Here is a 27177-nt window from a genome sequence, read left to right as displayed (position 1 = left end):
GGTACTCAAGCTTATTCATGGTTTCCTCGCCCATAAGGTGGTGGAATTATGAGGGCAATTAAGTCAAGGTCAAAATATGGCGTATCTGTAGACACACTTCTCCCACACTTTCATTTCTATTATCTCTGCCCCAAATGAAGAGCTGGCTGACACATGTGTTTCCTCATGGTTACAGGCCCAGTGCAGTCAAAAACTAGATTTTTGGCCTGCCTGGTGACATGAAAGAGAGTTCCACACCTCTCTGCCAAAAACAGCTAGTTTTCAGTTTCCCCCTCCCCACTCAGACAGTCCTAGCAAAATTCTTGCTTGAAGAATGTATCTTTGCTAAGAAGCTATTTTGTTTTTGTTTTTACTATTTTAATTGAAAACAATCACAGTAAGGTACTTAATTGTTACCCAGAAATGATTTGAAATTGAGATTAAAATGGCTGCATTGGACCTTTAAGTTCAAGGTCAGAATACTGTAGAGAGAAAAGTGTATAAAAGGGGAATACAGTTCAATTTGTGAGTGTGTAACTCAGGTCTGAATTCCCCCCTATACATGGTAATTATTTCATAATATGACCCAATCCAAACAGCAGGTGGCAGTACTATTACGTGAATTGTTTTAGGGGTTGTTCCATCCAACCACTGGAAAGAATTACATATTTTTATCATTAGGGAAAACCCTATTCATTATGCTAGCAGCAGGATATTATGCTGGCAAAATGATTGCAGATGCTAAACTTTGTGAATTATTTTTTTTAATGGCACTATGGTGCAGTACAACTGTTTTTCAAAGCATTGCAACCGCCTTTGAAATAAGAAATGGATAACTTGAAACACTTCTATTTTTAATATTGTATTATTTATACCACCATTTTTTTTTTTTAGTTTACACACATACTGGTGTGTTGAAAGCTACTGTGTAGGCTATGTTTAAAGAAATACACTTTTAATAAAATACAAATATACACTACCGGTCAAAAGTTTTAAGAACACCTACTCATTCAAGGGTTTTTCTTTATTTGTACTATTTTCTACATTGTAGAATAATAGTGAAGACATCAAAATGATGAAATAACACATATGGAATCATGTACAGTTGAAGTCGGAAGTTTACATACACTTAGGTTGGAGTCATTAAAACTTGTTTTTCAACCACTCCACACATTTCTTGTTAACAAACTATAGTTTTGGCAAGTCGGTTAGGACAGCTACTTTGTGCAAGACACAATTAATGTTTCCAACAATTGTTTACAGACAGATTATTTCACTTATAATCCACTGTATCACAATTCCAGTGGGTCAGAAGTTTACATACACTAAGTTGACTGTGCCTTTAAACAGCTTAGAAAATTCCAGAAAATGATTTCATGGTTTTAGAAGCTTCTGATAGGCTAATTACCATCATTTGAGTCAATTGGAGGTGTACCTGTGGATGTATTTCAAGGCCTACCTTCAAACTCAGTGCCTCTTTGCTTGACATCATGGGAAAACCAAAAGAAATCAGCCAAGACCTCAGAAAAAAATTGTAGACCTCCACAAGTCTGGTTCATCCTTGGGAGCAATTTCCAAACGCCTGAAGGTACCACGTTCATCTGTACAAACAATAGTACGCAAGTATAAACACCATGGGACCATGCAGCCGTCATGCCGCTCAGGAAGGCGACACGTTCTGTCTCCTAGAGATGAACGTACTTTGGTGCGAAAAGTGCAAATCGATCCCAGAACAACAGCAAAGGACCTTGTGAAGATGCTGGAGGAAACAGGTACAAAGGTATCTATATCCACAGTAAAACGAGTCCTATATCGACATAACCTGAAAGGCCGCTCAGCAAGGAAGAAGCCACTGCTTCAAAACCGCCATAAAAAAGCCAGACTATGGTTTGCAACTGCACATGGGGACAAAGATCGTACCTTTTGGAGAAATGTCCTCTGGCCTGATGAAACAAAAATAGAACTGTTTGGCCATAATGACCATCGTTATGTTTGGAGGAAAAAAGGGGATGCTTGCAAGCCGAAGAACACCATCCCAACCGTGTAGCATGGGGGTGGGAGCATCATGCTGTGGGGGTGCTTTGCTGCAGGAGGTACTGGTGCACTTCACAAAATAGATGGCATCATGTGGAAGGAAAATGATGTGGATATATTGAAGCAACATCTCAAGACATCAGTCAGGGAGTTAAAGCTTGGTCGTAAATGGGTCTTCCAAATGGACAATGACCCCAGGCATACTTCCAAAGTTGTGGCAAAATGGCTTAAGGACAACAAAGTCAAGGTATTGGAGTGGCCATCACAAAGCCCTGACCTCAATCATATAGAAAATGTGTGGGTAGAACTGAAAAAGCTTGTGCGAGCAAGGAGGCCTACAAACTGACTCAGTTACACCAGTTCTGTCAGGAGGAATGGGCCAAAATTCAATTTATTGTGGGAAGCTTGTGGAAGGCTACCCGAAACGTTTGACCCAAGTTAAACAATTTAAAGGCAATGCTAACAAATACTAATTGAGTGTATGTAAACTTCTGACCCACTGGGAATGTGATGAAAGAAATAAAAGCTGAAATAAATCATTCTCTCTACTATTATTCGGATATTTCACATTCTTAAAATAAAGTGGTGATCCTAACTGACCTAAGACAGGGAATGTTTACTAGGATTAAATGTCAGGAATTCTGAAAAACTGAGTTTAAATTTATTTGGCTAAGGTGTATGTAAACTTCCGACTTCAACTGTAGTAATCAAAAAAGTTTTTATATTTGAGATTCTTCAAATAGCCACCATTTGCCTTTATGAAAGCTTTACACACTCTTGGCATTCTCTCAACCAGCTTCACCTGGAATGCTTTTCCAACAGTCTTGAAGGAGTTCCCACATATGCTGAGCACTTGTTGGCTGCTTTTCCTTCACTCTGCGGTCCAACTCATCCCAAACCATCTCAATTGCGTTGAGGTTGGGGGATTTTGGAGGCCAGGTCATCTGATGCAGCACTCCATCACTCTCCTTCTTGGTAAAATAGCCCTTACACAGCTTGGAGGTGTGTTGGGTCATTGTCCTGTTGAAAAACAAATGATAGTCCCACTAAGCCCAAACCAGATGGGATGGCGTATCACTGCAGAATGCTGTGGTAGCCATGCTGGTTAAGTGTTTCTTGGCCCAAGCAAGTCTCTTATTATTGTTGGTGTCCTTTAGTTAGTGGTTTCTTTGCAGCAATTCAACCATGAAGGCCTGATTCACACAGTCTCCTCTGAACAGTTGATGTTGAGATGTGTCTGTTACTTGAACTCTGTGAAGCATTTATTTGGGCTGCAATTTCTGGTAACTCTAATGAACCTATCCTCTGCAGCAGAGGTAACTCTGGGTCTTCCATTCCTGTGGCGGTCCTCATGAGAGCCAGTTTCATCATAGCGCTTGATGTTTTTTTGCAACTGCACTTGAAGAAACCTTCAAAGTTCTTGAAATGTTCTGTATTGACTGACCTTCATGTCTTAAAGTAATGATGGACTGCCATTTCTCTTTGCTTATTTGAGCTGTTCTTGCCATATCTTTACCAAATAAGGCTACCTTCTGTGTACCTTGTCACAACACAACTGATTGACTCAAACGCATTAAGAAGGAAAGAAATTCCACAAATTAACTTTTAAGAAGGCACACCTGTTAATTGAAATGCATTCCAGGTGACTACCTCATGAAGCTGGTTGAGAGAATGCCAAGTGTGCAAAGCTGTCATCAAGGCAAAGGGTGGCTATTTGAAGAATCTCAAATGTGTATTGCATTGGGACCATTGTAGTGGGTGGAGTATAAAGTGCTGCTGGGTATTTAGAACTAGTTCTCCCAAAGAAATAACACCATATATCGTTTCTACAGACCCTACTGAGTAATCCCAACCCCACTTTTACTTCGGCACATAGAATCGTTTTTTCTCTAAAGCCCAATGTTCTGAACATACCAGTCTGAACATTGTATTTTTCAATAGTGGTCATAAATGTTTTTAGAATAATATTTGTAATTTTTTCCATAAAGTCCGTCTTGCATTTGCTTGTAAGCACAATAAAAAGGACATTGATTTAAAATGTAATTTCTTTTGAACTAGTTATCCACGTTGCATTGTTTTGAAATGCGGACCTTTATTTTGAAGGATTAACATTACCATACGAAATTGACGTTATTGTTTGAGCTGCTGCCAGAACACTAGTTCTTAGCTCTCTAAACGCATACAAATGGCGGTTTTCCAGACTCACACCGAACAGCTGATTCTGATAAGCGCACCAACCACTGGAGAACATCTGATTTTGATAAACGCACGAACCGCTGGAGCTTTCTATTATTATTTTGAATACGAGATAGTATTTAAATGCTAATGTAAATAATAATTGAGCCAAACTGCAACGATTAAAGGACGTTTGAAAGGGATAGTCTGGATGGAAAACAAGGCTCATGTTATTCCTCAAGAAAATTGACAAACGATAGGTAAACCTGGATACATAACGTCTTGTTACAATGTAAATGTTACAGAATAGGTTTGTATGTTTGAGACAGGCTCTGCCCTCAACGGGTTTGCATTAACGGAATGTAGCCTAATGTTATTTTTCTTATTCCATAAAGGATGTAACGTAAGCCTATAGCTGTTGGCATGAAGGGAAAGGGGATACCAAGTCGTACAACTGAATGCATTCAACTGAAATGTTTCTTCCGCATTTAACCCAACCCCTCTGAATCAGGGTTTGTGCAGTAGGCTATTTCAACGACAGTGATTTCTATGGAGGTAGGCTGCACATTTAATCCGATTCGGGAAAAAATCTGGAGGAAGTCGTGGGACACCACCTCCTCACACCTATTTAGCATGTCATGCTGTTCTTGAGCAAAACACCCTTGTTTTCTTCAATAATTTATCTCAACATATAAAATATAGAGCTGCAATTCTTACCAAAATAGGTGAATAATGTGCTGCAAATGTGCTTGAGATAAATGTTCTAGCTGCTCTGTTTTGTTAAAGATGCATTATGTAACTTTTTGGCGGACCCGACCAAATTCACATAGAAATGTAACTTATAGATCTGTCATTCTCATTGAAAGCAAGTCTAAGAAGTGGTAGATCTGATTTCTATGCGTCCAGTGCTTAAGTTTCGTTTTTGCATCTTTCTCCTTCAGTTTTGTACACCAGCTTCAAATAGCTGAAAATACAATATTTGGGGTTGTGGGGAATATATTTCACAGCAGTTTAAATGGTACAATGATTCTCTACACTATACTTGCTTGTTTTGTCACATAAACTGAAATTAGGCAAACTATTAGAATTGTAGCAACCAGGAAATGGCGGAGGTATTTCTGTATAGTGCATCTTTAAATAATGGTTGTTTATCATGTAAGCATTTGAATATTTTATATATATATATATATATATATATATATATATATATATATAAACACAGCTGTGTAAAAAAATTAAGAGACCACTGCACATTTTTCTTAAATGTATGACAGCCATTCCATTCCAGTGTCTGTTGAATTCCAACACAGGCACACCTCATTCTACTGAATTAGGTACTGATTAGGTGATCACCTGAACCAAATCTTATTTAATGAGGAAAAGTATAAAAACCACTGCTGTGGTCATTACTATCCTCTTGCAATAGTACCAGCTGGATGGCAAAAACAGTGCTAATAGTACCTCAAAAGTAATATTAATAAAAATATAACTATTGACCATGCCAAAAGAGTTGAAAAGGAAAGTTTTGAGTGAGGAAAAGAAGGGTTCAATTCTGGCTTTATTGGCAGAGCGTGAGCGTCAGGTTGCTTCCATCCTTAAAATTTCAGAGACGGCGGTTCATAAGAACAAGGTCAAGCAGCAGACATTGGGGACAACAAAGCTACAGACCGGCAGAGGGCGAAAACGACTCTCTACTTACCGGGATGACCACCAACTCCTCATTCGAATGTCACTCAACAACCATAGGATGACATCAAGTGACCTACAAAAAGAATGGCAAACGGCAGCTGGGGTGAAGTGCACGGCGAGGACGGTTCGAAACAGGCTCCTAGGGGCAGGGCTGAAGTCGTGCAAAGCTAGAAAAAAGCCCTTCATCAATGAGAAGCAAAGAAGAGCCAGGCTGAGGTTTGCAAAAGACTGGAGTAAGGTAATCTTCTCTGATGGGTCCAATTTTCAGCTTTGCCCAACACCTGGTCGTCTAATGGTTAGACGGAGACCTGGAGAGGCCTACAAGCCACAGTGTCTCGCACCCACTGTGAAATTTGGTGGAGGATCGGTGATGATCTGGGGGTGCTTCAGCGAGGCTGGAATCGGGCAGATTTGTCTTTGTGAAGGACGCATGAATCAAGCCATGTATAAGGTTGTCCTGGAAGAAAACTTGCTTCCTTTTGCTCTGACATTGTTCCCCAGCTCTGAGTATTGTTTTTTCCAGCAGGACAATGCGCCATGCCACACAGCCAGGTCAATCAAGGTGTGGATGGAGGACCACCAGATCAAGACCCTGTCATGGCCAGCCCAATTTCCAGACCTGAACCCCATTGAAAACTTCTGGAATGTGATCAAGAGGAAGATGGATGGTCACAAGCCATCAAACAAAGCCGAGCTGCTTGAATTTTTGCGCCAGGAGTGGCATAAAGTCAACCAACATCAATGTGAAAGACTGGTGGAGAGCATGCCAAGACGCATGAAAGCTGTGATTGAAAATCAGGGTTATTCCACCAAATATTAATTTCTGAACTCTTCCTAAGTTAAAACATTAGTATTGTGTTGTTTAAAAATGAACATGAACTTATTTTCTTTGCATTATTCGAGGTCTGACAACACTGCATCTTTTTTGTTATTTTGACCAGTTGTCATTTTCTGCAAATAAATGCTCTAAATGACAATATTTTTATTTGGAATTTGGGAGAAATGTTGTCAGTAGTTTATAGAATAAAACAAAAAAATTATTTTTACCCAAACACATACCTATAAAATAGTAAAACCAGAGAAACTGATAATTTTGCAGTGGTCTCTTAATGTTTTCCACAGCTGTATATACACACTACCGTTCAAAAGTTTGGGGTCACTTAGAAATGTCCTTGTCTTCTGAAACTCGTCAGTCTATTGTTCTGAAAAATGAAGGCTATTCCATGCGAGAAATTGCCAAGAAACTGAAGCTCTCGTACAACGCTGTGTACTACTCCCTTCACAGAACAGCGCAAACTGGCTCTAACCAGAATAGAAAGAGGAGTGGGAGGCCCCGGTGCACAACTGAGCAAGAGGACAAATACATTAGAGTGTCTAGTTTGAGAAACAGACGCCTCAAAGGTCCTCAACTGGCAGCTTCATTAAATAGTACCCGCAAAACACCAGTCTCAACGTCAACAGTGAAGTGGCGACTCCGGGATGCTGACCTTCTAGGCAGAGTGACAAAGAAAAAGCCATATCTCAGACTGCCCATCTTAATCTTTTCTTTTTATTGGCCAGTCTGAGATATGGCTTTTTCTTTGCCACTCTGCCTAGAAGGTCAGCATCCCGGAGTCGCCGCTTCACTGTTGACGCGGGCCGGCAGTTGGGGAACCCTGGTGTATGCATCATTGTTCTTCTGGCTTCATATGGTGAGAGCCAGTGTGAAAGAAAATAAACCATTGAGGATGGGATGGTGTTCTCCCTCCCTGTAGCTATTTGTCTTCCCTATCAGTCCAGGCAGTCACTTACAACACCAGCTGATCAGAATCTCCAAATAAACCTCATCATGGACAACAGTGTCAGCAACAGTAAATTGAACACTTGAAGTTTTAGTTCAAATTGTGCAATATATTGGGAATAGGGTGCCATTTGGGACATACAACGTGACTCGTCATTCCATGGTTACGTCATGTCTCACCAGCCAGTGAGGTATCACCCCCTTACCTCGTAGCCTACTTGATAGGCCTTCCTCAACAATAATCTAGTGCCCTCCAATGCTCAGACATGCCTAGTAGCTCTAGCTGGAGAGAAGCCTGCAGACACAGAAAAGCCTCTTGGACCACCGGTCTAGTCTGACTGAAGGTACAGACAGCCAAGTATTTTATATGGGATTGTTACTGTTTCCTTAGAAGCAAATTGGAAGTGGAAAATGGGGACCTCTGGTCAAAAGTAGTGCACCATAGCAAATATGGGTGCCATTTGGGACTCTTATTCCTCTGTGAGTCCCCTCTTTCTGAATTACAGCTGTATATCTCCAACAACCACCAACCAACCATGCAGGGAGTGGAGTATCTTTAGTGAAGGAAGGCAGTGCAGCTGGATTAGTGTAAATGGGCTGTAGAATGGTTCTTTCATGAGTAGTGAGACAGGCCAGGGTTCCAGTGCTGAATCCGGAACACTCTAGGAGCAACAACGGCTCAGCTGCAAAGTGGAAGGCCACACAAGCTCACAGAACGGGACCGCTGAAGCGCACAGCGCGTAAAAATAATCTGTCCTCGGTTGCAACACTCACTACGAGTTCCAAACTGCCTCTGGAAGCAACGTCAGCACAATAACTGTTCATCGGGAGCTTAATGAAATGGGTTTTAATGGCCGAGCAGCCGCACACAAGCTTAAGATCACCATGTGCAATACCAAGTGTCGGCTGGAGTGGTGTAAAGCTTGCCACCATTGGACTCTGGAGCAGTGGAAACGCGTTCTCTGGAGTGATGACTCACCACTTCACCATCTGGCAGTCCGACGGACGAATCCGGGTTTGGCGGATGCCAGGAAAACGCTACCTGCCCCAATGCATAGTGACAACTGTAAAGTTTGGTGGAGGAGGAATAATGGTCTGGGTAGTTTTTCATGGTTTGGGCTAGGCCCCTTAGTTCCAGTGAAGGGAAATGTTAACGCTGCAGCATAGAATGATATTCCAGACGATTCTGTGCTTCCAACTTTGTGGCAACAGTTTGGGGAAGGCCCTTTCCTGTTTTAGCATGACAATGCCCCCATGCACAAAGCGAGGTCCATACAGAAATGGTTTGTCGAGATCGGTGTGGAAGAACTTGACTGGCCTGCACAGAGCCCTGACCTCAAACCCATCGAACACCTTTGGGATGAATTGGAACGCCAACTGCGAGCCAGGCCTAATCGCCCAACATCAGTGCCCGACCTCACTAATGCTCTTGTGGCTGAATGGAAGCAAGTCCCCGCACCAATGTTCCAACATCTAGTGGAAAGCCTTCCCTGAAGAGTGGACTGTTATACCAGCAAAGGGGGGACCAACTCCATATTAATGACCATGATTTTGGAACGAGGTGTTCGACAAGCAGGTGTCCACATACTTTTGGTCATGCAGTGTATGTTAGTTTAGGACAAGTTTTGGTTGGTGTGGTTAGACACTGACTGTTCCCTTCAAGTGGTACAATTGTATTGTTAGGTTCTGTATTGCGTCGGTTCTTACTAGGATTTTTCCGACTTCAAGAGCTGTGATGGCACTTCAAGGGTAAGTCTTCATAAGCATTGATTGAGTGGTGATTTTTCCGGTATCTTCAGGAAAGGTTGAGCGATATTGAACTTGTGTTCTGTTCTGCTTGGGCTCTGGTATTTCTTAAGTACGTTACTGTTAGTGAACCTTGTGCTCTGGTAGACTGGAAGTCATTTCAGTCACATCATACCTGCAAGGTGGAATACGATGGGCTGCGTCACAAATGGAACCCTTTTCCCTATACTTTTCTGGTCAAAAGTAGTGCACTATCTAGGGAATAGGGTGCCTTTTAGGATGCAACCCTGGTGTCATACTGTACTAGTAAACATGGTAAATGTTAGCAAAGTCAGTCTTCTAAGCAGCTTAAATATGTTTGTGTGACTGACTATTAAGCCTGAAATGGCAGCGAAAAGTGAGAAATCCACAGATTAACTGTTTAATTAATGATTCATGTCAAGTTCAGCTTTCGCTCATTTGCGCCTTGCAAAATTTTGTCGGACAGAAGGCTACATTTAAATGCACTGACAGCAAAGGCTTAGCTCACTGTTCAATCTTCATTCAGTGATGAAATACATTGAACTAGTCTCTTTCATAATTTCTATATTGAAAATGTAAAGGTAGTGAAAACATTGCATCCCTTTATGGTCCTATAGTTTAATAACCTTTGTTTGACCATAAAGCGATTATGTGTCTACAGTACATTATCCAGTGGGCACAAAAGTGATGTAAAGAGTGTTTTAGTAAACATTAGACAAATATGAATGACATTACATTCCTGAAGTAATTTCATACCATTCTGTAAAGATACTTCAATTGTGGTATGCAGTTGATTTCACTAAGTGCATACTTTAATTAACCAGGATTCTCTTGGGACTCTCTGGTTGTCAACAAACGCTGAGATCATATCAGTGCTCTTCCTTCTACTGAGGGGGGAATGGGTGGCCTCTACTGTCTTTGGATGCGTCCAAAACAGCACCCTATTCCCTACATGGTGCTTATAGTGCACTACTTTTGAGCAGGGCCCATAGGGAATAAATAGGGTGCCATTTACGACGCATCCTAGCATACAGACAGGAAGACCTTAATTCACCTATTTTCTTCACCATAACAAACACCACTACAGTACAGTGTTTCCCCTAAATTAATTTAGCCCACCGCTGCTAAGCTATATACATTAGGGCTGGGAATTGCCAGGAGCCTCACGATACAATATTATCACAATGTATAGATGCCGATACGATATGTATTGCGATTCTCTATGTATTGTGATTCGATATTGTGATTTGATGAGTGTAAAAATTATTAGGAACACCTACCTAATATTGAGTTGCCTCAATTTGTCGGGGTGTGGACTCTACAAGGTGTCAAGCGTTCCACAGGGATGCTGGCCCATGTTGACTCCAATGCTTCCCACAGTTGTGTCAAGTTGGCTGGATGTCCTTTGGGTGGTGGACCATTCTTGATACACACAGGAAACTGTTGACCCACTCAAACCGGTGTGCCTGGCACCTACTACGATACCCTGTTCAAAGGCACTTAAATATTTTGTCTTGCCCATTCACCCTCTGAATGGCACACATACACAATCCATGTCTCAATTATCTCAAGGCTTAAAAATCCTTTAAAAATTATTTTAGTTGAGGCTGTTCTGAGGGCAAAAGGAGGCGGTGTGCGCGCAACTCAATATGAAAAAGGTGTTCCTAATCTTTGGTATACTCAGCGTATAGTGTACTACCATACACTATTGTTTACTGTATCTCTTCCTTTCACATTCCATCCCTTCTCCCTCTACCTGTCCCTTTCTCGTTTCATGTTTTGGCTTGCTCTCTTTTGCTCACACCTCTCTTCTCTCTTTTCTCTCCCCCTCTCCCTTCCTCTCTCCTTGCCCATCTCTCCTTATATCCCACTCTCTCCCTGGCATGCAGTACAGTAGTAGTGTGTAATATACCCAGACAGAGCAGATGGAGTAGCACTCTTCCAGGCACCTGGTGGAGGGTGGGCAGGTGATGTAATCAATGCACTCTTCCACTCTCTCCCTCCCTCCCTCCCTCTATCAATGGGCTGCAGGTAGCCTAATGGTTAGAGCATTAGGCCAGTAATCGAAAGGTCGCTGGTTCGAATACCCGAGCCGACAAGGTGAAAAATCTCTGTGCCCTTGAGCAAGGCACTTAACCCTAATTTGCTCCAGGGGTGCCGTACTACTATGGTTGACCCTGTAAAACAACACATTTCACTGCACCTACCTGGTGTATGTGACCATAAAAGTCATATTCTCTATCTCTCGCTCTCCCTATCTCGCCTTCTGTCTCTGATTCTCTCTCTCCCCGAAGCCAGGCCCAAACTAGAGAGGAGCTACATATGGACTACGTTCTCTCACAGTACTCTATTCCAATTTACTGTTTTCGGTCATTAACCTAAACTACAGTTTCCTTACTTTCATTGTGTACATTGTCTTGGTGCTGAATGTCTCAACAGTGGCCTTATCAGGTGAAATACCACTGTCTGAGGTTTCTGTTACCTTTATGTAAGAGCCACTGAAGGGGGTGTGTTGTATTACTGTACAAAAGGCTTGAACTTTAGCTGAACTTTTCACTTGATTGAGGAGAAAGGACTGACTCCCTGCAGTGTTTTAGTGATTCACAAGGGGAGAGATCTCACTTGACTGTACTTCGGTTGGTCTCTGAAAAGGCAGAAGAGCAATCGCAAAGTCAATTCGCCCGCAGACTCGAGAGAAGAGATAAGAACACCTTGTATAATTCAAATGGTCTCTCTGTAATTGCCTCTGGTATTTGTATCTACAGTGGGGAGAACAAGTATTTGATACACTGCCGATTTTGCAGGTTTTCCTACTTACAAAGCATGTAGAGGTCTGTAATTTTTATCATAGGTACACTTCAACTGTGAGAGACGGAATCTAAAACAAACATCCTGAAAATCACATTATATGATTTTTAAGTAATTAATTTGCATTTTATTGCATGACATAAGTATTTGATACATCAGAAAAGCAGAACTTAATATTTGGTACAGAAACCTTTGTTTGCAATTACAGAGATCATACGTTTCCTGGAAGACCCAGCCACGACCCATCTTCAATGCTCTTACTGAGGGAAGGAGGTTGTTGGCCAAGATCTCGCGATACATGGCCCCTTCCATCCTCCCCTCAATACGGTGCAGTCGTCCTGTACCCTTTGCAGAAAAGCATCCCCAAATAATGATTTTTCCACCTCCATGCTTCACGGTTGGGATGGTGTTCCTGGGGTTTTACTCATCCTTCTTCTTCCTCCAAACACGGCGAGTGGAGTTTACACCAACAAGCTCTATGTCTCATCAGACCACATGACCTTCTCCCATTCCTCCTCTGGATCATCCAGATGGTCATTGGCAAACTTCAGACGGGCCTGGACATGCGCTGGCTTGAGCAGGGGGACCTTGCGTGCGCTGCAGGATTTTAATCCATGACGGCGTAGTGTGTTACTAATGGTTTTCTTTGAGACTGTGGTCCCAGCTCTCTTCAGGTCATTGACCAGGTCCTGCCATGTAGTTCTGGGCTGATCCCTCACCTTCCTCATGATCATTGATGCCCCACGAGGTGAGATCTTGCATGGAGCCCCAGACCGAGGGTGATTGACCGTCATCTTGAACTTCTTCCATTTTCTAATAATTGCGCCAATAGTTGTTGCCTTCTCACCAAGCTGCTTGCCTATTGTCCTGTAGCCCATCCCAGCCTTGTGCAGGCTATAATTTTATCCCTGATGTCCTTACACAGCTCTCTGGTCTTGGCCATTGTGGAGAGGTTGGAGTCTGTTTGATTGAGTGTGTGGACAGGTGTCTTTTATACAGGTAACGAGTTCAAACAGGTGCAGTTAATACAGGTAATGAGTGGAGAGCAGGAGGGCTTCTTTTTAAAAAACTAACAGGTCTGTGAGAGCTGGAATTCTTACTGGTTGGTAGGTGATCAAATTCTTATGTCATGCAATAAAATGCAAATTAATTACTTAAAAATCATACAATGTGATTTTCTGGATTTTTGTTTTAGATTCCGTCTCTCACAGTTGAAGTGTACCTATGATAAAATGTACAGACCTCTACATGCTTTGTAAGCAGGAAAACCTGCAAAATAGGCAGTGTATCAAATACTTGTTCTCCCCAGGTTATATTTTGCACTTAATCTGTACTCAGCAATAAGTCAATGGAGTCTTGATCTAGGCTAGTAAGGCTCCACCTGGTAAATAGTCCAGATCTCCTAGAGACATAGAGAAGCTCCCTAGGGTGTTGTTTAGATTCTGTAAGACTAGTTTTTTATTGTCCTCTTAGGAGAAAATACATTTCCACATGCTCGTACATAGAGACCACCAACAAACCTATACACCCAGTCATAATATTTACAATACTACACCAAACTTCCCTATGCCCAAGACCGCAAATAAAACAGACCGAAGACTAAGACCGCACATAAACCGTAGAATATAGTCCATTAGCTGTTGAGTGTGTTTATGTCTTTGGGGATGAAACTCCTGCTGAACCGAACCTTCTGACAGCGAAGGCACCGGTACCTGCGGCCAGATGGGAGTCTTTCAAAACAGTGGTGGAGTGGGTATGTCTCATGGTATGGTGGGGTATGCCAAATGGGAAAAAATTGGGCACCTCTTATCTCCTGAATGTTTTGGCATTCAGGTCCAGAAAGTCACTATCTAACCACTTCTACCATGGGCAAATATCTATGGAAAGTTTTGTTCAAATTAAAGGGGTGTGGTCAAAAAGTGATTGAAATAAAATGGAATGACCCTAATAATACATTTGGTTCTTGCTTAGTCTTTGCAGTTATTGATATCAATATAATTCAGCTAGCCCTGACATTTCTCAAGGGATACTGCTGGGAATGGTTAGAAAGCGCTGGCTAGCCTGGCAGCTTGTTAATTCTGACTGGTCAGTGGAGGCTCCTCAGAGGAGGAAGAGGAGGACCATCCTCCTCCAGTGAATTGAATAAAAATAGTGAAACATTAGTTATCCTTTTTAGATAAAACTATAATAAATATATTCACGTCACCAAATAATTGATTAAAACAAACTGTTTTGCAATGACGGTCTACAGTAGCCTCAGCAGGGTAGCACCATGGTGTAGCCGGAGGACAGCTAGCTTCTGTCCTCCTCTGGGTACATTGACTTCAATACAAAAACTAGGAGGCTCATGGTTCTCACCCCCTTCCATAGACTTACACAGTATTCATGACAACTTCCGGAGGTTGGAGGACGTCCTGTCAGAGCTCTTGCAGCATGAACTGACATGTTGTCCACCCAATCCAAGGATCAGAGAATTAATCTAGTACTGAAAGCATAAGCTACAGCTAGCTAGCACTGCAGTGCAGTGCATAAAATGTGATGAGTAGTTAACTCAAAGACAGAGAAAGACCAAATGAATTTATTCCAAAATTAAGGAGAAGCAAGAGAGAGTGCTATATTTCATACTATATATTTTTGTTGACTTACTTAGCTAGCATCGAATGCAGCTAGCGAGTTTAGCCTACTCAAAGAGAGGGATGCTACTGTATGTTGGCTATGGCTATCCAACACTGGAACTCTATATTATTATTTTATTGCCACCGGGGCCCACCGGTGTAACTGCTAAACTGCTTGCTGCTGACTGTACACTGTACTGCATGATTGTTGCGGGTTTACCAACGCGTTAGTTCTAGTAGCTATTTTGACTATGATGTGACAACGATGTAGGCTGTGTGTAGCGGTTAGCGGTCATGATATGAAGGTTTGGCTTGGATTTTTTTTCCTGCCTGGTCAGCTGATGTGTTGTGCACAGAAGTCCACAAGCGAAGGGAAAAGGTGAGAGGAGGAGAGCGCGTAGATAGATACGAGAAGGAATTATATACAGTGGGGAAAACAAGTATTTGATACACTGCCGATTTTGCAGGTTTTCCTACTTACAAAGCATGTAGAGGTCTGTAATGTTTTATCATAGGTACACTTCAACTGTGAGAGACGGAATCTAAAACAAAAATCCAGAAAATCACATTGTATGATTTTTAAGTAATTCATTTGCATTTTATTGCATGACATAAGTATTTGATACATCAGAAAAGCAGAACTTAATCTTTGGTACAGAAATCTTTGTTTGCAATTACAGAGACATACGTTTCCTGTAGGTCTTGACCAGGTTTGCACACACTGCAGCAGGGAGTTTGGCCCACTCCTCCATACAGACCTTCTCCAGATCCTTCAGGTTTCGGGACTGTCGCTGGGCAATATGGACTTTCGGCTCCCTCCAAAGATTTTCTATTGGGTTCAGGTCTGGAGACTGGCTAGGCCACTCCAGGACCTTGAGATGCTTCTTACGGAGCCACTCCTTAGTTGCCCTGGCTGTGTGTTTCGGGTCGTTGTCATGCTGGAAGACCCAGCCACGACCCATCTTCAATGCTCTTACTGAGGGAAGGAGGTTGTTGGCCAAGATCTCGCGATACATGGCCCCTTCCATCCTCCCCTCAATACGGTGCAGTCGTCCTGTACCCTTTGCAGAAAAGCATCCCCAAATAATGATTTTTCCACCTCCATGCTTCACGGTTGGGATGGTGTTCCTGGGGTTTTACTCATCCTTCTTCTTCCTCCAAACACGGCGAGTGGAGTTTACACCAACAAGCTCTATGTCTCATCAGACCACATGACCTTCTCCCATTCGTCCTCTGGATCATCCAGATGGTCATTGGCAAACTTCAGACGGTCCTGGACATGCGCTGGCTTGAGCAGGGGGACCTTGCGTGCACTGCAGGATTTTAATCCATGACGGCGTAGTGTGTTACTAATGGTTTTCTTTGAGACTGTGGTCCCAGCTCTCTTCAGGTCATTCACCAGGTCCTGCCGTGTAGTTCTGGGCTGATCCCTCACCTTCCTCATGATAATTGATGCCCCACGAGGTGAGATCTTGCATGGAGCCCCAGACCGAGGGTGATTGACCGTCATCTTGAACTTCTTCCATTTTCTAATAATTGCGTCAACCGTTGTTGCCTTCTCACCAAGCTGCTTGCCTATTGTCCTGTAGCCCATCCCAGCCTTGTGCAGGTCTACAATTTTATCCCTGATGTCCTTACACAGCTCTCCGGTCTTGGCCATTGTGGAGAGGTTGGAGTCTGTTTGATTGAGTGTGTGGATAGGTGTCTTTTATACAGGTAACAAGTTCAAACAGGTGCAGTTAATACAGGTAATGAGTGGAGAACAGGAGGGCTTCTTAAAGAAAAACTAACAGGTCTGTGAGAGCCGGAATTCTTACTGGTTGGTAGGTGATCAAATACTTATGTCATGCAATAAAATGCAAATGAATTACTTAAAAATCATACAATGTGATTTTCTGGATTTTTGTTTTAGATTCAGTCTCTCACAGTTGAAGTGTGCCTATGATAAAAATTACAGACCTCTACATGCTTTGTAAGTAGGAAAACCTGCAAAATCGGCAGTGTATCAAATACTTGTTCTCCCCACTGTATATACAACAAGCTGTTTGTATGTGGCTGCTATGAAAGTTAACTGTGTTTGCGTGTGATCAGGGGTGTTTTCATTGTGCTGATTCTGTTGAAAAACTTTCTTAAACGGAAGCAAACGGAACGAAACGGGGATAAACATACCTGAATTTGTCCAATAGAAACTCTTGTTTGCAACTGATGGACTAATGATTACACCCTAGATCAGCTAGATGCAGGCAAGAATGTGCAAGGCGGTATTTAATGTGTCACTGTCTGTCACCTTGATTACTCTAAATTCTATCGACCTGTACACGTACATGTACATTGTAAACTTTCATTCATAGGCTAGATTGTAGCAACCTCATAATGGGTACAGAGAAAATTCTAGTATCATGTAGTAGCCTTAACCTATCGATTTATACATTGAGCTGGGTGAATGGAATATGAATGACAGTCATCCAATATGCAGTAATAGAAATAAGGCCATGATCATTAAAAAAAACAGCAACGACCGCCACTGTGACTAGTGTAGGTCAGATTTCTTAATTCTGACTGGTGTAGGTCAGATTTCTTAATTCTGACTGGTGTAGGTTAGACTCCAGCTATCAGAGACACAGTTCCTTTCTCCTCCCTAATCTGATCATGGTCCCTCTACTGATTGGCTAATTAGGAGATGCTTTACACTCATTTGTAACATATCTCTCTCTCCCGCTTTGCACTTCTTCTCTCTTTCTAGCTGAGCTTCCTTTGGGCTCTCTCTAGCTATCTATCTAGAGTCACGATCAAAATTATTTGCACCCTTGATAAAGATTGTATAAAATAAATAATAAAAATAGTGAGCTATACTGAACAAAAATATAAATTCAACATGTAAAGTGTTGGTCCCATGTTTCATGAGCTGAAATAAAATATTTCCATATGCACAAAAAGCTTATTTCCCTCAAAAATATGCAGTTTTGTTACACAACACAATGCCACTGATATCTCAAGTTTTGAAGGAGCGTACAATCGCATGCTGACTGCAGGAACATCCAACAGAGCTGTTGCCAGATAATTGAATGTTCATTTCTCTACCATAAGCCGCAATCAAGTCGTTTTAGAGAAGGTTCACCTTCTAACAGGACAACGACCCTGGGCACACAGCCAAGACAACGGAGGAGTGGCTTCGGGACAAGTCTCTGAATGTCCTTGAGTGGCCGAGCCAGAGCCCGGATTTGAACCTGATCGAACATCTAAACCTGAAAATAGCTGTGCAGCGATGCTCCCCATCCAACCTGACAGAGCTTGAGAGGATCTTTAGAGAAGAATGAGAGAAACTTCCCAAACACATGTGTGCCAAGCTTGTAGCGTAATACCCAAGAAGACTCAAGGCTGTAATCGCTGCCAAAGGTGCTTCAACAAAGTTATTATGTGGTATTGTGTGTACATTGATTGGGGGGAATTTAATCCATTTTAGAATAAGGCTGTAACGTAACAAAGTGGAAAAAGTGAAGGGGTCTGAATACTTTCCGAATGCACTGTATGCTCCAGAAAATGGGGAAATTATATTATTTTATACTAATACAATTGCTCAGAGAAAAATATTTTGTTTAACAAGAAATACATACTTTTTTCTACCAGGACATTTTAGCCCAAAACCTGGTTGCCTCTGCCAGCAGGATGAAACTTGGCCTCAAGTGGATCTTCCAGCAAGACAATAACCCAAGCACACATCAAAATCCACAAAGAAATGGTTAATTGACCACAAAATTAACATTTTGCAATGGCCGCCTCAGTCTTCGGACTTGAACACCATTGAAAACCTGTGGTTTGAATTGAAGAGGGCAGTCCATAAATACTGACGAAGGATATCAAAGACCTGGAAAGATTATGTATGGAGGAATGGTCTAAGATCCCTCCCAATGTGTTCTCCAATCTCATAAAACATTTTAGAAAAAGCCTCGGTGACGTTATCCTCGCATTGAAAAAGGGTGCAGATATTTTTGATGAGGAAAAAAAAGTATTACTTGTTAAACAAAATCTATTTCTCTGAGCAATTGTATTTGTATAAAATAATATAATATTCCACTTTTTTGGAGCATACAATATAGCTCAGTATTTATATTATTTATTTTATACAATCTTTATCAAGGGTGCCAATAATTTGGATCATGACTCTCTCTAAATTGCTTTTTTTGCATGACGTAACAATGTACATATTGCCAAAGCGTACTTTGGAAATTAAGTGATTCATTTACAATATTAACATAATTAAAATAATATAATCAAGATTGTCAACTGGACAATCAGTAACGACAATCGATAGTAAAAATAACCATAAAATGGACAATGACAATGGCATAGAGGACACGTGCAGGTTGGTTGGTCTGTCAGACACTGTCCCTCACCTTATGGCAGGAAGCAATGTAGTGCGCTGCTCATTTTGTATTTTGTTTTATTTTTTGCCTAATTCTGCCCTGCATGCATTGTTTGTAGTTTTCCTCTGGACATGTATAGAAAATCTTACACAACTCTGCATGCAGGGTTTCAATTAGGTGTTTGTCCCATGGGGTGCAATCTTGTTTTTCGCAAGTGGACCCCACAACTTGCTGCCATAAAGTACAATTGGTTACATTTGGTTACATTTGAATTTGTTTTTTAATGACGTAGAATGCCCTGCGTGCTTTCTCTCTATTCATTCACTGCCTCATTTAGGCGTCCAGTTTAGCTTATTTTTAATCCTAAGTAATTGCAGTGTGTGCATTACTCTATATATTTTTTACCAATTGAGAACTTTGGTCTAATTTCCTGAGATCTGGATCTTCTCTGGAAAAGCATTATTTTAGGCCTGGCAGTACTGCTCTAGCAGGTCCAGGCTCTGCTGTAGGTCATGTGCTGTGGGTGACTGCAGGCACAGGTCATCTGCGAAGGGCAGGCATTTAACCTCTGAATTGTGGAGACTAGCACCAGGGACTTGGGATTTTTCTAGAATAGTGGCCAATTCATTGATGTAAATATTGAAGAGCGCGGGCTGAGATTGCAACACTGGCGAAGGCCCCACCCTTGGTTAAAGAATTATATTATTTTCTTGCCAATTTTTATGCTGCACGTATTGATTTAATTATGTGATATGTTTTACCCCCTACACCACTTTAAATAACTTTGTAGAACAGTCCTGTATGCCAAATAGAATCAAATTATTTTGAAGTCAATGAAGCAAGCATACAATTTGGTCTTATTTTGGTGGACATGTTTATCTATCAGGATGTAAATATTCGTGCGATGTTTTGGTATAAATCCAATTTGGTTTTTACTCAAGACATTTACCTTATTAAGGAAGTTTAGAACTCTTACATTTGATAATATTACAGAAAAACTTCCCCAGGTTACTGTATACACAAATGCCTCTAATTGTTTGAGTCAAATTTGTTTCCGTTCTTAAAAATGTGGGTTATGAGTACTTGGTTCCAGATGTCAGGGAAATAACCTACACTCAGGATCAAATTAAACAGTTATAGCCAATTGAAAGTTTGCACTAGTGAATTTGAGCAGCTCATTTAGGATGCCACCAGCTCTGCATGCTTTTTACATTTGAGGACCTGAAGTTTCTTATAGAGCTCCTGCTCAGATTTTGATTGTCCTTAGCTTTTTCCAATCCATTCAACTTCTCATGAATTTGGCCGAACAACTGAAAAAACCTGTCACAAAATGTCCTCATAATATATGCACAAACTCTTCCGAAATGTTTTGGCTGGGCAGCATGCGGACGCCTTTACATCATGTCTCCTGCAGAATGATGACATCAACATCTTTCCGATTATTTTTCAACTCCAATGCTAAAGTCTTTAGTCCAAAGGTGTATGAGTATAGGCCCTAAATGTTCCACTTGTTAAATGATAGCGATTTCATGTTGCAAAAAGAAAGAATAGCACAGTCAAAAATACAGTAACTACTAAATTGTTGAATGAGATAAACAATGGATTACATTGGATAACAATGGAAAGCATTCGTTATTTTTTATTAATTTCTATTAATTGAACAAGTAAACTTTTAGTGTATGCAGTTTAGTGCATATGTACTGGAGGAGCTGTTTAATCTTACTTAATCCTACAGAGTTCTCCTGTCCTCTGTGATTTGTTGGGTGGTGAGCAACGTGAGCAGCTTCTCTCTGTAGTAGGTGTCCCCATGTGAGCCTCGTTGTTGACTGGGGGTGTGGGTAAAGGGTGTCTCTACAGTGTGGGTAAAAGGGAGTCCTTTAGCTCAGTAAACCATACCTCTAACAGAGCGAGTCTGTCTCTCAGCAGGCTGATGGTGGTGTGGTCATGGCTCTGATGGTCATAGGCAGGCAGGGGGGAGGATAGACCTGTTGCGTGGATCTGGGCCTGGGCTCCTGCTGTTGGGGTGCCTGAGGTGAGGGGAGAGGTTGGGGTGCTGTCCTTGTCCTTTTTGGTTTCCGCTATTGTCCCCAGGGTGGGGAAGTCCTGCACAAAAGAGCTGAGTGCAGCCTCACTGCCCTGGACCATGACAGTGCCGTTCTGGTACACGTTTACTATCAGAAACCTGTTTTCCTGGTCCTTTTAAACTGTCCTCGAATGTACATTTGCCTTCCCTTGCAGATGCCTTTCTTTGTTATATAGCTGAAATGCCTGGTTACAGCTGTATGTCAGGCTGTATTGTGTTCTGTGTAAAATAACAGGTTTGTAACAGTCCTGTTGTGCGAGCAGTCGGCAAACAAAGTTTCCGCATTCTCCCTCTGAATTCTGTGTTTTAAAATGGGTTCTTCCGTTCTCTGATTTTATTTTGGCTGGAATTAAAAAGGGTGGGGGGGTTGTCTCTGCTGGTGCTGCTAACCTGCCTTAGTAGCCATGTTGCTATGGTTACTACCAGTAAACATTTGGAACTAGCTAGTAAGCTAACTGACGTTTGAATTTAGCTAGCTAGCACGATTAAGATTGCTCTTTTAACTCGCACTCTCATCTTTTCCTCTTGTGTTTATCTTCAGTTGTACAATTTGATTACTTATATTTTGGCCTAATTTCATTGTGGTCATCTCACTCTTAACAACCAAAAAAGTTATAAAAAGTCAGGAGCTGTTCTTCTGCATGTCTGACTGACACTCTCTGTCTCTCTATCGGAAAAGGCTATAAGGACACACCTGACACCCAAACTGATATTTTATTTCAGAATTTATAATAAAATACAATTTGGTTAAGTTTAGGGTCAGGGTTAAGGGTTTGGTTAAGGTAAGGGTCAGTTTTAGGTTTTTGCTAGTTGGTTTCTCTCTCGCTCGCTCTTTCTCTCTCACTCCTTCTCCCCACCTCTCTCTCTAGCGGGGCGGCAGGTAATCTAGCGGTTAAGAGCGTTGGGCCAGTAACCGAAAGGACGCTGCTTGGAATCCCTGAGCCAACTAGGTGAAAAATGTGTCTGTGCCCTTTAGCAAGGCACTTAACCCAAATTGCTCCTGTAAGTCTGTCTGCTAAATGACTAAAATGTCATGTAAAATATGTCTCCCTACGTGTCAAAGTTGTTCCTAGTATTATTTCCCTCCTGCCAGTATCCAAGCCAGGCTGGATCTGAGAGATCATCTTGTTCTGTGTAATTGTCTCAGTGCTGCTTCCTTTGTTGATCTCTGCTGGTCAAGCAAAGTGGATTACTCTCTTTCTCTGTTCCTCTCTTCCTCTTTGAATGCTGTGTGCTGCTTCCTGTTGTAATCCAATTATAGACACTAATTGAAGATACCTACAGTACATTTCACTTTTCTGACAGGCCAGATATATCTACAGTTGAAGTCGGAAGTTTACATACACTTAGGTTGGAGTCATTAAAACTCGTTTTACAACCACTCCACACATTTCTTGTTAACAAACTATAGTTTTGGAAAGTTGGTTAGGACATCTACTTTATGCATGATACAAGTAATCTTTCCAACAATTTTTTACAGACAGATTATTTTACTTATAATTCACTGTATCACAATTCCAGTGGGTCAGAAGTTTACATACACTAAGTTGACTGTGCCTTTAAACAGCTCGGAAAATTCCAGAAAATTATGTCATGGCTTTAGAAGCTTCTGATAGGCTAATTGACCTCATTTGAGTAAATTGGAGGTGTACCTGTGGATGTATTTCAAGGCCTACCTTCAAACTCAGTGCCTCTTTGCTTGACATCATGGGAAAATCTAAAGAAATCAGCCAAGACCTCAGAAAAAAGTTTGGAGACCTCCACAAGTCTGGTTCATCCTTGGGAGCAATTTCCAAATGCCTGAAGGTACCACGATCATCTGTACAAACAATAGTATGCAAGTATAAACACCATGGGACCACACAGCCGTCATACCGCTCAGGAAGGAGACACGTTCTGTCTCCTAGAGATGAACGTACTTTGGTGCGAAAAGTGCAAATCAATCCCAGAACAACAGCAAAGGACCTTGTGAAGATGCTGGAGGAAACAGGTACAAAATTATCTATTTCCACAGTAAAACGAGTCCTATATCAACATAACCTGAAAGGCCGCTCAACAAGGAAGAAGCCACTGCTCCAAAACCGCCATAAAAAAGCCAGACTACGGTTTGCAACTGCACATGGTGACAATGATCGTACTTTTTGGAGAAATGTCCTCTGGTCTGATGAAACAAAAATAGAACTGTGGCCATAATGACCATTGTTATGTTTGGAGGAAAAAGGGGGTTGCTTGCAAGCCGAAGAACACCATCCCAACCGTGAAGCACGGGGGTGGCAGCATCATGCTGTGGGGGTGCTTTGCTGCAGGAGGGACTGGTGCACCTCACAAAATAGGTGAGGAAGGAAAATTATGTGGATATATTGAAGCAACATCTCAAGACATCAGTCAGGAAGTTAAAGCTTGTTCGCAAATGGGTCTTCCAAATGGACAATGACCCCAAGCATACTTCCAAAGTTGTGGCAAAATGGCTTAAAGACAACAAAGTCAAGGTATTGGAGTAGCCATCACAAAGCCCTGACTTCAATCCTATAGAAAATCTGTGGGCAGAACTGAAAAAGTGTGTGCGAGAAAGGCCTACAACCCTGACTCAGTTACACCAGCTCTGTCAGGATGAATGGGCCAAAATTCACCCAACTTATTGTGGGAAGCTTGTGGAAGGCTACCCAAAACGTTTGACCCAAGTTAAACAATTTAAAGGCAATGCTACCAAATACTAATTGAGTGTATGTAAACTTCTGACCCACTGGGAATGTGATGAAAGAAATAAAAGCTTAAATAAATCATTCTCTCTACTATTATTCGGACATTTCACATTCTTAAAATAAAGTGGTGATCCTAACTGACGTAAAACATGGCATTTTTACTAGGATTAAATGTCAGGAATTGTGAAAAACTGAGTTTAAATGTATTTGGCTAAGGTGTATGTAAACTTCCGACTTCAACTGTAGATTCAGAAGCCAGTGGTGTTCTGTTATCTCTCTGGACTTCTACTAAGGAAATCAAAGAACTCTTGCGCTCTCTCACAAATGACGCAAGATTTTTGTTCTGGGTTAACAGAGATTAAGTTAACACTGCTGACTCAGATGGTATTCAATGTTAGTTGGTTTTGGAAATACTTTGCTGACAGGTGTGGATGGGTTGCAATTTACAATCAGTTTACAATGCTCACTGTTTCCCCTTGTTACAATAGTGATAAACCTGAAGTCAAATTCTATAAAATAGCAACAGCCACTTTAGGAAATGTCTTAGTCATAACACTCAATGTATCTAGCAATATAAAGGCAGGCCTGATACATGTTAAAAAGGTGATATAAACAGTCAAATTATCCCAAGTAACACTTTGTCCTCCAAGAAGCCAGTGTTTAGCCCGTGTTTCCCTCAAGCCATTAGAATATGTTGCATTTACACCGTTATGTGTTGCTATTTTCGTTCTCACTGTTCTGTGTTCCCATTCGTTCTGTTGGTGAATCTGTTTCCTTTGCAAAGTGAATAATTACTTTACTGGAAGACGAGTCACATAATAATGTATTCCAAATGTCCATAAGCAGGCAGCCTTCATCTGTACACACAGAGCGTTCATTCATTTGATTATGGAGACGTTGATAAATTGATTTAAAAATGAGAGCGAAGGGCTGAACATAATGTGCATTGCCCTCTCGGTGCTGTGTAATATCCTGTTCTATTACTGCTGGTGACAGCCTGGTAGTCTACAGTCATAATGGGCCTGCTGCTTCCAAATGTAAGACTCCCTCCATCCCACCCGTTCATCGCTTATCTGTGTATTAATGTGATAACACATCAGGGTGATCTCTTAATTTCACAATCCAGACTTCAAATGGGAAGCACATCAACTCAACAACAACAGAGTCACAGATCAAGATACAGTGAGGGAAAAAAGTATTTGATCCCCTGCTGATTTTGTACGTTTGCCCACTGACAAAGAAATGATCAGTCTATAATTTTAATGGTAGATTTATTTGAACAGTGAGAGACAGAATAACAACAAAAAAATCCAGAAAAATGCATGTCAAAAATGTTATAAATTGATTTGCATTTTAATGAGGGAAATAAGTATTTGACCCCCTCTCAATCAGAAAGATTTCTGGCTCCCAGGTGTCTTTTATACAGGTAACGAGCTGTGATTAGGAGCAGACTCTTAAAGGGAGTGCTCCTAATCTCAGCTTGTTACCTGTATAAAAGACACCTGTCCACAGAAGCAATCAATCAATCAGATTCCAAACTCTCCAACATGGCCAAGACCAAAGAGCTCTCCAAGGATGTCAGGGACACGATTGTAGACCTACACAAGGCTGGAATGGGCTACAAGACCATCGCCAAGCAGCTTGGTTAGAAGGTGACAACAGTCCGTGCGATTATTCGCAAATGGAAGAAACACAAAAGAACTGTCAATCTACCTCGGCCTGGGGCTCCATGCAAGATCTCACCTCGTGGAGTTGCAATGATCATGAGAACGGTGAGGAATCAGCCCAGAACTACACAGGAGGATCTTGTCAATGATCTCAAGGCAGCTGGGACCATAGTCACCAAGAAATTAATTGGTAACACACTACGCCGTGAAGGACTGAAATCCTGCAGCGCCCGCAATGTCCCCCTGCTCAAGAAAGCACATATACAGGCCCGTCTGAAATTTGCCAATGAACAGCTGAATGATTCAGAGGAGAACTGGGTGAAAGTGTTGTGGTCAGATGAGACCAAAATGGAGCTCTTTGGCATCAACTCAACTCGCCGTGTTTGGAGGAGGAGGAATGCTGCCTATGACCCCAAGAACCCCATACCCACTGTCAAACATGGAGGTGGAAACATTATGCTTAGGGGGTGTTTTTCTTCTAAGGGGACAGGACAACTTCGCCGCATCAAAGGGACGATGGACGGGGCCATGTACTGTCAAATCTTGGGTGAGAACCTCCTTCCCTCATCCAGGGCATTGAAAATGGGTTGGTATTCCAGCATGACAATGGCCCAAAACACACGGCCAAGGCAACAAAGGAGTGGCTCAAGAGGAAGCACATTAAGGTCCTGGAGTGGCCTAGCCAGTCTCCAGACCTTAATCCCATAGAAAATCTGTGGAGGGAGCTGAAGGTTTGAGTTGCCAAACGTCAGCCTCGAAACCTTAATGACTTGGAGAAGATCTGCAAAGATGAGTGGGACAAAATCCCTCCTGAGATGTGTGCAAACCTGTTGGCCAACTACAAGAAACGTCTGACCTCTGTGATTGCCAACAAGGGTTTTGCCACCAAGTACTAAGTCATGTTTTGCAGAGGGATCAAATACTTATTTCCCTCATTAAAATGCAAATCAATTCATAACATTTTTGACATGCGTTTTTCTGGATTTTGTTGTTGTTATTCTGTCTCTCACTGTTCAAATAAACCTACCATTACAAACGACCAGCTAACTGTACTGTAGTAGCTAAATACAATATACTTGTGCTAGCTAGCCAACGTCTAATTATTGCTGCGTTATGAAAGGAACTAGACACAGACACGAATGATCTGTTTAGTGTGTTAACACACTATTGGTAGTTTGTTGTAACCAAGTATTGGTGCTAAACTGTGTGTTATTGGATGCTAGCATGCTAGTTAGCTATGGTGTCATAGTTAGCTAGCTGAATAAAGTGGGTTGAGTCTATTCCTTTAAACATTGGACCGCTGTGGTTCACAACAATTCTGATTTCTAAAGGTGGAAGTTGGGAGAGTTTTTGTTCGGGTGGTTCAGTGAAACAATTATAGTTTTTGAGGTGGAAGTTTTGGTGAGGGAGGCCCTGCTCTCTCCTCTCCCAGATGTTTAGTTCATTTCATTCCGATCTCCTCTGCATTATTGTAGCCATTTGCTACAGCCTGTCAACTATGCCTCTGCCTATCC

The 27177-nt window shown here is 41.7% G+C and overlaps 1 protein-coding gene across 1 annotated transcript in view; it reads left to right on the top strand.

Moving 5' to 3' along the window:
• Positions 1-4207: 4207 nt before the first annotated feature.
• LOC121549317 (probable E3 ubiquitin-protein ligase RNF144A-A) overlaps positions 4208-27177 on the top strand; it is a 41976-nt gene continuing 19006 nt past the window's right edge. Inside the window, exon 1 of the mRNA XM_041861181.2 lies at positions 4208-4448. The gene's annotated coding sequence lies outside the window, so the exon portion shown is untranslated. The remainder of the gene's footprint in view (positions 4449-27177) is intronic.

This window comes from Coregonus clupeaformis, chromosome 33 (genome assembly GCF_020615455.1).
Source record: "Coregonus clupeaformis isolate EN_2021a chromosome 33, ASM2061545v1, whole genome shotgun sequence".
NCBI lineage: Eukaryota > Metazoa > Chordata > Actinopteri > Salmoniformes > Salmonidae > Coregonus > Coregonus clupeaformis.
Note: the sequence above shows the minus strand (reverse complement) of the source record. Positions and strands in the feature narration are given on the sequence as shown.